Here is a 12,288-nt window from a genome sequence, read left to right as displayed (position 1 = left end):
AGAACTTGTAAATTTTGCATACTGTATTGCCTGAACACAGGGGGTTTTTATCTCCGCAGGAAAGAATCCACATCTCTCGACTTTCTGTAACGTCATCCCTGAAAGCACAACGTGTGCCGCTCCTGGAACTTCTAGCTGCCTCGTTAGAGGGTCTCTTCCCTTCTACACTTTTCGTCACAGAATGCTGAAGTGTAGCATCGGATAAACACACAAAAACGAAATGTCGCTAGGAATAAAAGCAAAGGCATAAGAATGAGAGAGAAGCGTAGTGCAGAATGCATGGACATAAGGAGAACACCGAACCGCTCCTTTGCGATGTGCGCAGAAGAAGCCGCTCGTCCGAGAAAAGCATCCGGCTGAAGTCGCTCTTTCTCGGCATGCGAGAGAGACGAGACCGCTGCAGAAAGCAGAAAGCGGCATTCGGGGAGAACCGCGCTTTCTCGGCCAGCAACTGCAAACTCTCCGAAGCAATTAACAGAGAGTGGCGCTGCCCACCCACGAGAGCGAATTAGCGAAATTGTGATGCCGAGAACGTGCGAATTCAGCATACTGCTTTGCCTGAACAGAGGGGTTTTTTTCTCCGCAGGAAAGAATCCACAGCTCTCCCCTTTCTGTATCGTCCTCCCTGAAAGCACAACGCGTGTCTCTCCTGGAACTTCTAGCTGTTTTATTAGAGGGTCTTTTTCCTTCTGCTCTGTTCGTCACAGAATGCTGAAGTGTAGCATCGAATAAACACACAAAAACGAAATGTTGCTAGGAATAAAAGCAAAGGCATAAGAATGAGAGAGAAGCGTAGTGCGGAATGCATGGATACAAGAAGACTGAACCGCTCCCTTGCGATGTGCGCAGAAGAAGCCGCTCGTCCGAGAAAAGCATCCGGCTGAAGTCGCCCTTTCCCGGCATGCGAGAGAGACGAGACCGCTGCTGAAGGCACAAAGCGGCAATCGGGGAAAACCGCGATTTCTCGGCCAGCAACTGCAAACTCTCCGAAGCGGTTAACAGAGAGTGGCGCTGTCCACCCACGAGAGCGAAATAGCGAAATTGCTATGCCGAGAACGTGCGATTTCAGAATACTGCATGTCCTGAACACAGGGGGTTTTTTCTCCACAGGAAAGAATCCACATCTCTCGACTTTCTGTAACGTCCTCCCTGAAAGCACAACGTGTGTCTCTCCTGGAACTTCTAGCTGCCTTGTTAGAGGGTCTTTTTCCATCTGCTCTGTTCGTCACAGAATGCTGATGTGTAGCATCGGAAAAACAGAGAAAAACGAAATGTCGCTAGGAATCAAGGGTTAAGATTGAGAGAGAAGCGTAGTGCAGAATGCATGGAGACAAGGAGAAGACAGAACCGCTCCTTTGGGATGTGCGCAGAAGAAGCCGCTCGTCCGAGAAAAGCATCCGGCTGAAGTCGCTCTTTCTCGGCATGCGAGAGAGACGAGACTGCTGCTGAAGGCTGAAAGCGGCATTCGGGGAGAACCGCGATTTCCCGGCTAGCAACTGCAAACTCTCCGTAGCGGTTCACCGCGATTGCCGCTTTAGACGTGCGTGAGCGAAATAACGGAACTGTGATGCAGAGAACTTGTAAATTTTGCATACTGTATTGCCTGAACACAGGGGGTTTTTATCTCCGCAGGAAAGAATCCACATCTCTCGACTTTCTGTAACGTCATCCCCGAAAGGACAACGTGTGTCGCTCCTGGAACTTCTAGCTGCCTTGTTAGAGGGTCTTTTCCCTTCTACACTTTTCGTCACAGAATGCTGAAGTGTAGCATCGGATAAACACACAAAAACGAAATGTCGCTAGGAATAAAAGCAAAGGCATAAGAATGAGAGAGAAGCGTAGTGCAGAATGCATGGACATAAGGAGAACACCGAACCGCTCCTTTGCGATGTGCGCAGAAGAAGCCGCTCGTCCGAGAAAAGCATCCGGCTGAAGTCGCTCTTTCTCGGCATGCGAGAGAGACGAGACCGCTGCAGAAAGCAGAAAGCGGCATTCGTGGAGAACCGCGCTTTCTCGGCCAGCAACTGCAAACTCTCCGAAGCAATTAACAGAGAGTGGCGCTGCCCACCCACGAGAGCGAATTAGCGAAATTGTGATGCCGAGAACGTGCGAATTCAGCATACTGCTTTGCCTGAACAGAGGGGTTTTTTTCTCCGCAGGAAAGAATCCACAGCTCTCCCCTTTCTGTATCGTCCTCTCTGAAAGCACAACGGGTGTCTCTCCTGGAATTTCTAGCTGTTTTATTAGAGGGTCTTTTCCCTTCTGATCTGTTCGTCACGGAATGCTGAAGTGTAGCATCGGAAAAACAGAGAAAAACGAAATGTCCCGAGGAATCAAGGGTTAGGAATGAGGGAGAAGCGTAGTGCAGAATGCATGGACAGAAGGTGCATTCAGAATCGCTCCTTTGGGATGTCCGCCTAATAAGCCCGTCGGCCGCGAAAAGCATCCGGCTGAAGTCGCTCTTTCTCGGCATGCGAGAGAGGAGACCGCTGCTGAAGGCTGAAATCGGCATTCGGGGAGAACCGCGATTTTACAAGCAGCAACTGCAAACTCTCCGAAGCGGTTAACGGAGAGTGGCGCTGTCCACCCACGAGAGCGAAATAGCGAAATTGCTATGCCGAGAACGTGCGATTTCAGAATACTGCATGTCCTGAACACAGGGGGTTTTTTCTCCGCAGGAAAGAATCCACATCTCTCGACTTTCTGTAACGTCCTCCCTGAAAGCACAACGTGTGTCTCTCCTGGAACTTCTAGCTGCCTTGTTAGAGGGTCTTTTTCCATCTGCTCTGTTCGTCACAGAATGCTGATGTGTAGCATCGGAAAAACAGAGAAAAACGAAATGTCGCTAGGAATCAAGGGTTAAGATTGAGAGAGAAGCGTAGTGCAGAATGCATGGAGACAAGGAGAAGACAGAACCGCTCCTTTGGGATGTGCGCAGAAGAAGCCGCTCGTCCGAGAAAAGCATCTGGCTGAAGTCGCTCTTTCTCGGCATGCGAGAGAGACGAGACTGCTGCTGAAGGCTGAAAGCGGCATTCGGGGAGAACCGCGATTTCCCGGCTAGCAACTGCAAACTCTCCGTAGCGGTTCACCGCGATTGCCGCTTTAGACGTGCGTGAGCGAAATAACGGAACTGTGATGCAGAGAACTTGTAAATTTTGCATACTGTATTGCCTGAACACAGGGGGTTTTTATCTCCGCAGGAAAGAATCCACATCTCTCGACTTTCTGTAACGTCATCCCTGAAAGGACAACGTGTGTCGCTCCTGGAACTTCTAGCTGCCTTGTTAGAGGGTCTCTTCCCTTCTACACTTTTCGTCACAGAATGCTGAAGTGTAGCATCGGATAAACACACAAAAACGAAATGTCGCTAGGAATAAAAGCAAAGGCATAAGAATGAGAGAGAAGCGTAGTGCAGAATGCATGGACATAAGGAGAACACCGAACCGCTCCTTTGCGATGTGCGCAGAAGAAGCCGCTCGTCCGAGAAAAGCATCCGGCTGAAGTCGCTCTTTCTCGGCATGCGAGAGAGACGAGACCGCTGCAGAAAGCAGAAAGCGGCATTCGGGTAGAACCGCGATTTCTCGGCCAGCCACTGCAAACTCTCCGAAGCAATTAACAGAGAGTGGCGCTGCCCACCCACGAGAGCGAATTAGCGAAATTGTGATGCCGAGAACGTGCGAATTCAGCATACTGCTTTGCCTGAACAGAGGGGTTTTTTTCTCCGCAGGAAAGAATCCACAGCTCTCCCCTTTCTGTATCGTCCTCTCTGAAAGCACAACGGGTGTCTCTCCTGGAACTTCTAGCTGTTTTATTAGAGGGTCTTTTCCCTTCTGATCTGTTCGTCACGGAATGCTGAAGTGTAGCATCGGAAAAACAGAGAAAAACGAAATGTCCCGAGGAATCAAGGGTTAGGAATGAGGGAGAAGCGTAGTGCAGAATGCATGGACAGAAGGTGCATTCAGAATCGCTCCTTTGGGATGTCCGCCTAATAAGCCCGTCGGCCGCGAAAAGCATCCGGCTGAAGTCGCTCTTTCTCGGCATGCGAGAGACGAGACCGCTGCTGAAGGCTGAAATTGGCATTCGGGGAGAACCGCGATTTCTCGGACAGCAACTGCAAACTCTCCGAAGCGGTTAACAGAGAGTGGCGCTGCCCACCCACGAGAGCGAAATAGCGAAATTGCTATGCCGAGAACGTGCGATTTCAGAATACTGCATGTCCTGAACACAGGGGGTTTTTTCTCCGCAGGAAAGAATCCACATCTCTCCACTTTCTGTAACGTCCTCCCTGAAAGCACAACGCGTGTCTCTCCTGGAACTTCTAGCTGTTTTATTAGAGGGTCTTTTTCCTTCTGCTCTGTTCGTCACAGAATGCTGAAGTGTAGCATCGAATAAACACACAAAAACGAAATGTCGCTAGGAATAAAAGCAAAGGCATAAGAATGAGAGAGAAGCGTAGTGCGGAATGCATGGATACAAGAAGACTGAACCGCTCCCTTGCGATGTGCGCAGAAGAAGCCGCTCGTCCGAGAAAAGCATCCGGCTGAAGTCGCCCTTTCCCGGCATCCGAGAGAGACGAGACCGCTGCTGAAGGCACAAAGCGGCAATCGGGGAAAACCGCGATTTCTCGGCCAGCAACTGCAAACTCTCCGAAGCGGTTAACAGAGACTGGCGCTGTCCACCCACGAGAGCGAAATAGCGAAATTGCTATGCCGAGAACGTGCGATTTCAGAATACTGCATGTCCTGAACACAGGGGGTTTTTTCTCCGCAGGAAAGAATCCACATCTCTCGACTTTCTGTAACGTCCTCCCTGAAAGCACAACGTGTGTCTCTCCTGGAACTTCTAGCTGCCTTGTTAGAGGGTCTTTTTCCATCTGCTCTGTTCGTCACAGAATGCTGATGTGTAGCATCGGAAAAACAGAGAAAAACGAAATGTCGCTAGGAATCAAGGGTTAAGATTGAGAGAGAAGCGTAGTGCAGAATGCATGGAGACAAGGAGAAGACAGAACCGCTCCTTTGGGATGTGCGCAGAAGAAGCCGCTCGTCCGAGAAAAGCATCCGGCTGAAGTCGCTCTTTCTCGGCATGCGAGAGAGACGAGACTGCTGCTGAAGGCTGAAAGCGGCATTCGGGGAGAACCGCGATTTCCCGGCTAGCAACTGCAAACTCTCCGTAGCGGTTCACCGCGATTGCCGCTTTAGACGTGCGTGAGCGAAATAACGGAACTGTGATGCAGAGAACTTGTAAATTTTGCATACTGTATTGCCTGAACACAGGGGGTTTTTATCTCCGCAGGAAAGAATCCACATCTCTCGACTTTCTGTAACGTCATCCCCAAAAGGACAACGTGTGTCGCTCCTGGAACTTCTAGCTGCCTTGTTAGAGGGTCTTTTCCCTTCTACACTTTTCGTCACAGAATGCTGAAGTGTAGCATCGGATAAACACACAAAAACGAAATGTCGCTAGGAATAAAAGGAAAGGCATAAGAATGAGAGAGAAGCGTAGTGCAGAATGCATGGACATAAGGAGAACACCGAACCGCTCCTTTGCGATGTGCGCAGAAGAAGCCGCTCGTCCGAGAAAAGCATCCGGCTGAAGTCGCTCTTTCTCGGCATGCGAGAGAGACGAGACCGCTGCAGAAAGCAGAAAGCGGCATTCGTGGAGAACCGCGCTTTCTCGGCCAGCAACTGCAAACTCTCCGAAGCAATTAACAGAGAGTGGCGCTGCCCACCCACGAGAGCGAATTAGCGAAATTGTGATGCCGAGAACGTGCGAATTCAGCATACTGCTTTGCCTGAACAGAGGGGTTTTTTTCTCCGCAGGAAAGAATCCACAGCTCTCCCCTTTCTGTATCGTCCTCTCTGAAAGCACAACGGGTGTCTCTCCTGGAACTTCTAGCTGTTTTATTAGAGGGTCTTTTCCCTTCTGATCTGTTCGTCACGGAATGCTGAAGTGTAGCATCGGAAAAACAGAGAAAAACGAAATGTCCCGAGGAATCAAGGGTTAGGAATGAGGGAGAAGCGTAGTGCAGAATGCATGGACAGAAGGTGCATTCAGAATCGCTCCTTTGGGATGTCCGCCTAATAAGCCCGTCGGCCGCGAAAAGCATCCGGCTGAAGTCGCTCTTTCTCGGCATGCGAGAGACGAGACCGCTGCTGAAGGCTGAAATCGGCATTCGGGGAGAACCGCGATTTTACAAGCAGCAACTGCAAACTCTCCGAAGCGGTTAACGGAGAGTGGCGCTGTCCACCCACGAGAGCGAAATAGCGAAATTGCTATGCCGAGAACGTGCGATTTCAGAATACTGCATGTCCTGAACACAGGGGGTTTTTTCTCCGCAGGAAAGAATCCACATCTCTCCACTTTCTGTAACGTCCTCCCTGAAAGCACAACGCGTGTCTCTCCTGGAACTTCTAGCTGTTTTATTAGAGGGTCTTTTTCCTTCTGCTCTGTTCGTCACAGAATGCTGAAGTGTAGCATCGAATAAACACACAAAAACGAAATGTTGCTAGGAATAAAAGCAAAGGCATAAGAATGAGAGAGAAGCGTAGTGCGGAATGCATGGATACAAGAAGACTGAACCGCTCCCTTGCGATGTGCGCAGAAGAAGCCGCTCGTCCGAGAAAAGCATCCGGCTGAAGTCGCCCTTTCCCGGCATGCGAGAGAGACGAGACCGCTGCTGAAGGCACAAAGCGGCAATCGGGGAAAACCGCGATTTCTCGGCCAGCAACTGCAAACTCTCCGAAGCGGTTAACAGAGAGTGGCGCTGTCCACCCACGAGAGCGAAATAGCGAAATTGCTATGCCGAGAACGTGCGATTTCAGAATACTGCATGTCCTGAACACAGGGGGTTTTTTCTCCACAGGAAAGAATCCACATCTCTCGACTTTCTGTAACGTCCTCCCTGAAAGCACAACGTGTGTCTCTCCTGGAACTTCTAGCTGCCTTGTTAGAGGGTCTTTTTCCATCTGCTCTGTTCGTCACAGAATGCTGATGTGTAGCATCGGAAAAACAGAGAAAAACGAAATGTCGCTAGGAATCAAGGGTTAAGATTGAGAGAGAAGCGTAGTGCAGAATGCATGGAGACAAGGAGAAGACAGAACCGCTCCTTTGGGATGTGCGCAGAAGAAGCCGCTCGTCCGAGAAAAGCATCCGGCTGAAGTCGCTCTTTCTCGGCATGCGAGAGAGACGAGACTGCTGCTGAAGGCTGAAAGCGGCATTCGGGGAGAACCGCGATTTCCCGGCTAGCAACTGCAAACTCTCCGTAGCGGTTCACCGCGATTGCCGCTTTAGACGTGCGTGAGCGAAATAACGGAACTGTGATGCAGAGAACTTGTAAATTTTGCATACTGTATTGCCTGAACACAGGGGGTTTTTATCTCCGCAGGAAAGAATCCACATCTCTCGACTTTCTGTAACGTCATCCCCGAAAGGACAACGTGTGTCGCTCCTGGAACTTCTAGCTGCCTTGTTAGAGGGTCTTTTCCCTTCTACACTTTTCGTCACAGAATGCTGAAGTGTAGCATCGGATAAACACACAAAAACGAAATGTCGCTAGGAATAAAAGCAAAGGCATAAGAATGAGAGAGAAGCGTAGTGCAGAATGCATGGACATAAGGAGAACACCGAACCGCTCCTTTGCGATGTGCGCAGAAGAAGCCGCTCGTCCGAGAAAAGCATCCGGCTGAAGTCGCTCTTTCTCGGCATGCGAGAGAGACGAGACCGCTGCAGAAAGCAGAAAGCGGCATTCGTGGAGAACCGCGCTTTCTCGGCCAGCAACTGCAAACTCTCCGAAGCAATTAACAGAGAGTGGCGCTGCCCACCCACGAGAGCGAATTAGCGAAATTGTGATGCCGAGAACGTGCGAATTCAGCATACTGCTTTGCCTGAACAGAGGGGTTTTTTTCTCCGCAGGAAAGAATCCACAGCTCTCCCCTTTCTGTATCGTCCTCTCTGAAAGCACAACGGGTGTCTCTCCTGGAATTTCTAGCTGTTTTATTAGAGGGTCTTTTCCCTTCTGATCTGTTCGTCACGGAATGCTGAAGTGTAGCATCGGAAAAACAGAGAAAAACGAAATGTCCCGAGGAATCAAGGGTTAGGAATGAGGGAGAAGCGTAGTGCAGAATGCATGGACAGAAGGTGCATTCAGAATCGCTCCTTTGGGATGTCCGCCTAATAAGCCCGTCGGCCGCGAAAAGCATCCGGCTGAAGTCGCTCTTTCTCGGCATGCGAGAGAGGAGACCGCTGCTGAAGGCTGAAATCGGCATTCGGGGAGAACCGCGATTTTACAAGCAGCAACTGCAAACTCTCCGAAGCGGTTAACGGAGAGTGGCGCTGTCCACCCACGAGAGCGAAATAGCGAAATTGCTATGCCGAGAACGTGCGATTTCAGAATACTGCATGTCCTGAACACAGGGGGTTTTTTCTCCGCAGGAAAGAATCCACATCTCTCGACTTTCTGTAACGTCCTCCCTGAAAGCACAACGTGTGTCTCTCCTGGAACTTCTAGCTGCCTTGTTAGAGGGTCTTTTTCCATCTGCTCTGTTCGTCACAGAATGCTGATGTGTAGCATCGGAAAAACAGAGAAAAACGAAATGTCGCTAGGAATCAAGGGTTAAGATTGAGAGAGAAGCGTAGTGCAGAATGCATGGAGACAAGGAGAAGACAGAACCGCTCCTTTGGGATGTGCGCAGAAGAAGCCGCTCGTCCGAGAAAAGCATCTGGCTGAAGTCGCTCTTTCTCGGCATGCGAGAGAGACGAGACTGCTGCTGAAGGCTGAAAGCGGCATTCGGGGAGAACCGCGATTTCCCGGCTAGCAACTGCAAACTCTCCGTAGCGGTTCACCGCGATTGCCGCTTTAGACGTGCGTGAGCGAAATAACGGAACTGTGATGCAGAGAACTTGTAAATTTTGCATACTGTATTGCCTGAACACAGGGGGTTTTTATCTCCGCAGGAAAGAATCCACATCTCTCGACTTTCTGTAACGTCATCCCTGAAAGGACAACGTGTGTCGCTCCTGGAACTTCTAGCTGCCTTGTTAGAGGGTCTCTTCCCTTCTACACTTTTCGTCACAGAATGCTGAAGTGTAGCATCGGATAAACACACAAAAACGAAATGTCGCTAGGAATAAAAGCAAAGGCATAAGAATGAGAGAGAAGCGTAGTGCAGAATGCATGGACATAAGGAGAACACCGAACCGCTCCTTTGCGATGTGCGCAGAAGAAGCCGCTCGTCCGAGAAAAGCATCCGGCTGAAGTCGCTCTTTCTCGGCATGCGAGAGAGACGAGACCGCTGCAGAAAGCAGAAAGCGGCATTCGGGTAGAACCGCGATTTCTCGGCCAGCCACTGCAAACTCTCCGAAGCAATTAACAGAGAGTGGCGCTGCCCACCCACGAGAGCGAATTAGCGAAATTGTGATGCCGAGAACGTGCGAATTCAGCATACTGCTTTGCCTGAACAGAGGGGTTTTTTTCTCCGCAGGAAAGAATCCACAGCTCTCCCCTTTCTGTATCGTCCTCTCTGAAAGCACAACGGGTGTCTCTCCTGGAACTTCTAGCTGTTTTATTAGAGGGTCTTTTCCCTTCTGATCTGTTCGTCACGGAATGCTGAAGTGTAGCATCGGAAAAACAGAGAAAAACGAAATGTCCCGAGGAATCAAGGGTTAGGAATGAGGGAGAAGCGTAGTGCAGAATGCATGGACAGAAGGTGCATTCAGAATCGCTCCTTTGGGATGTCCGCCTAATAAGCCCGTCGGCCGCGAAAAGCATCCGGCTGAAGTCGCTCTTTCTCGGCATGCGAGAGACGAGACCGCTGCTGAAGGCTGAAATTGGCATTCGGGGAGAACCGCGATTTCTCGGACAGCAACTGCAAACTCTCCGAAGCGGTTAACAGAGAGTGGCGCTGCCCACCCACGAGAGCGAAATAGCGAAATTGCTATGCCGAGAACGTGCGATTTCAGAATACTGCATGTCCTGAACACAGGGGGTTTTTTCTCCGCAGGAAAGAATCCACATCTCTCCACTTTCTGTAACGTCCTCCCTGAAAGCACAACGCGTGTCTCTCCTGGAACTTCTAGCTGTTTTATTAGAGGGTCTTTTTCCTTCTGCTCTGTTCGTCACAGAATGCTGAAGTGTAGCATCGAATAAACACACAAAAACGAAATGTCGCTAGGAATAAAAGCAAAGGCATAAGAATGAGAGAGAAGCGTAGTGCGGAATGCATGGATACAAGAAGACTGAACCGCTCCCTTGCGATGTGCGCAGAAGAAGCCGCTCGTCCGAGAAAAGCATCCGGCTGAAGTCGCCCTTTCCCGGCATCCGAGAGAGACGAGACCGCTGCTGAAGGCACAAAGCGGCAATCGGGGAAAACCGCGATTTCTCGGCCAGCAACTGCAAACTCTCCGAAGCGGTTAACAGAGACTGGCGCTGTCCACCCACGAGAGCGAAATAGCGAAATTGCTATGCCGAGAACGTGCGATTTCAGAATACTGCATGTCCTGAACACAGGGGGTTTTTTCTCCACAGGAAAGAATCCACATCTCTCGACTTTCTGTAACGTCCTCCCTGAAAGCACAACGTGTGTCTCTCCTGGAACTTCTAGCTGCCTTGTTAGAGGGTCTTTTTCCATCTGCTCTGTTCGTCACAGAATGCTGATGTGTAGCATCGGAAAAACAGAGAAAAACGAAATGTCGCTAGGAATCAAGGGTTAAGATTGAGAGAGAAGCGTAGTGCAGAATGCATGGAGACAAGGAGAAGACAGAACCGCTCCTTTGGGATGTGCGCAGAAGAAGCCGCTCGTCCGAGAAAAGCATCCGGCTGAAGTCGCTCTTTCTCGGCATGCGAGAGAGACGAGACTGCTGCTGAAGGCTGAAAGCGGCATTCGGGGAGAACCGCGATTTCCCGGCTAGCAACTGCAAACTCTCCGTAGCGGTTCACCGCGATTGCCGCTTTAGACGTGCGTGAGCGAAATAACGGAACTTGTAAATTTTGTATACTGTATTGCCTGAACACAGGGGGTTTTTATCTCCGCAGGAAAGAATCCACATCTCTCGACTTTCTGTAACGTCATCCCCGAAAGGACAACGTGTGTCGCTCCTGGAACTTCTAGCTGCCTTGTTAGAGGGTCTTTTCCCTTCTACACTTTTCGTCACAGAATGCTGAAGTGTAGCATCGGATAAACACACAAAAACGAAATGTCGCTAGGAATAAAAGCAAAGGCATAAGAATGAGAGAGAAGCGTAGTGCAGAATGCATGGACATAAGGAGAACACCGAACCGCTCCTTTGCGATGTGCGCAGAAGAAGCCGCTCGTCCGAGAAAAGCATCCGGCTGAAGTCGCTCTTTCTCGGCATGCGAGAGAGACGAGACCGCTGCAGAAAGCAGAAAGCGGCATTCGTGGAGAACCGCGCTTTCTCGGCCAGCAACTGCAAACTCTCCGAAGCAATTAACAGAGAGTGGCGCTGCCCACCCACGAGAGCGAATTAGCGAAATTGTGATGCCGAGAACGTGCGAATTCAGCATACTGCTTTGCCTGAACAGAGGGGTTTTTTTCTCCGCAGGAAAGAATCCACAGCTCTCCCCTTTCTGTATCGTCCTCTCTGAAAGCACAACGGGTGTCTCTCCTGGAATTTCTAGCTGTTTTATTAGAGGGTCTTTTCCCTTCTGATCTGTTCGTCACGGAATGCTGAAGTGTAGCATCGGAAAAACAGAGAAAAACGAAATGTCCCGAGGAATCAAGGGTTAGGAATGAGGGAGAAGCGTAGTGCAGAATGCATGGACAGAAGGTGCATTCAGAATCGCTCCTTTGGGATGTCCGCCTAATAAGCCCGTCGGCCGCGAAAAGCATCCGGCTGAAGTCGCTCTTTCTCGGCATGCGAGAGAGGAGACCGCTGCTGAAGGCTGAAATCGGCATTCGGGGAGAACCGCGATTTTACAAGCAGCAACTGCAAACTCTCCGAAGCGGTTAACGGAGAGTGGCGCTGTCCACCCACGAGAGCGAAATAGCGAAATTGCTATGCCGAGAACGTGCGATTTCAGAATACTGCATGTCCTGAACACAGGGGGTTTTTTCTCCGCAGGAAAGAATCCACATCTCTCGACTTTCTGTAACGTCCTCCCTGAAAGCACAACGTGTGTCTCTCCTGGAACTTCTAGCTGCCTTGTTAGAGGGTCTTTTTCCATCTGCTCTGTTCGTCACAGAATGCTGATGTGTAGCATCGGAAAAACAGAGAAAAACGAAATGTCGCTAGGAATCAAGGGTTAAGATTGAGAGAGAAGCGTAGTGCAGAATG

The sequence above is a fragment of the Phasianus colchicus genome, chromosome 10, assembly GCF_987193195.1.
Source record: "Phasianus colchicus chromosome 10, bPhaCol1.hap1.1, whole genome shotgun sequence".
NCBI classification, from domain to species: Eukaryota; Metazoa; Chordata; class Aves; order Galliformes; family Phasianidae; genus Phasianus; species Phasianus colchicus.
The sequence above is the reverse complement of the archived record's forward strand: the minus strand, read 5'-3'. Positions refer to the sequence as shown.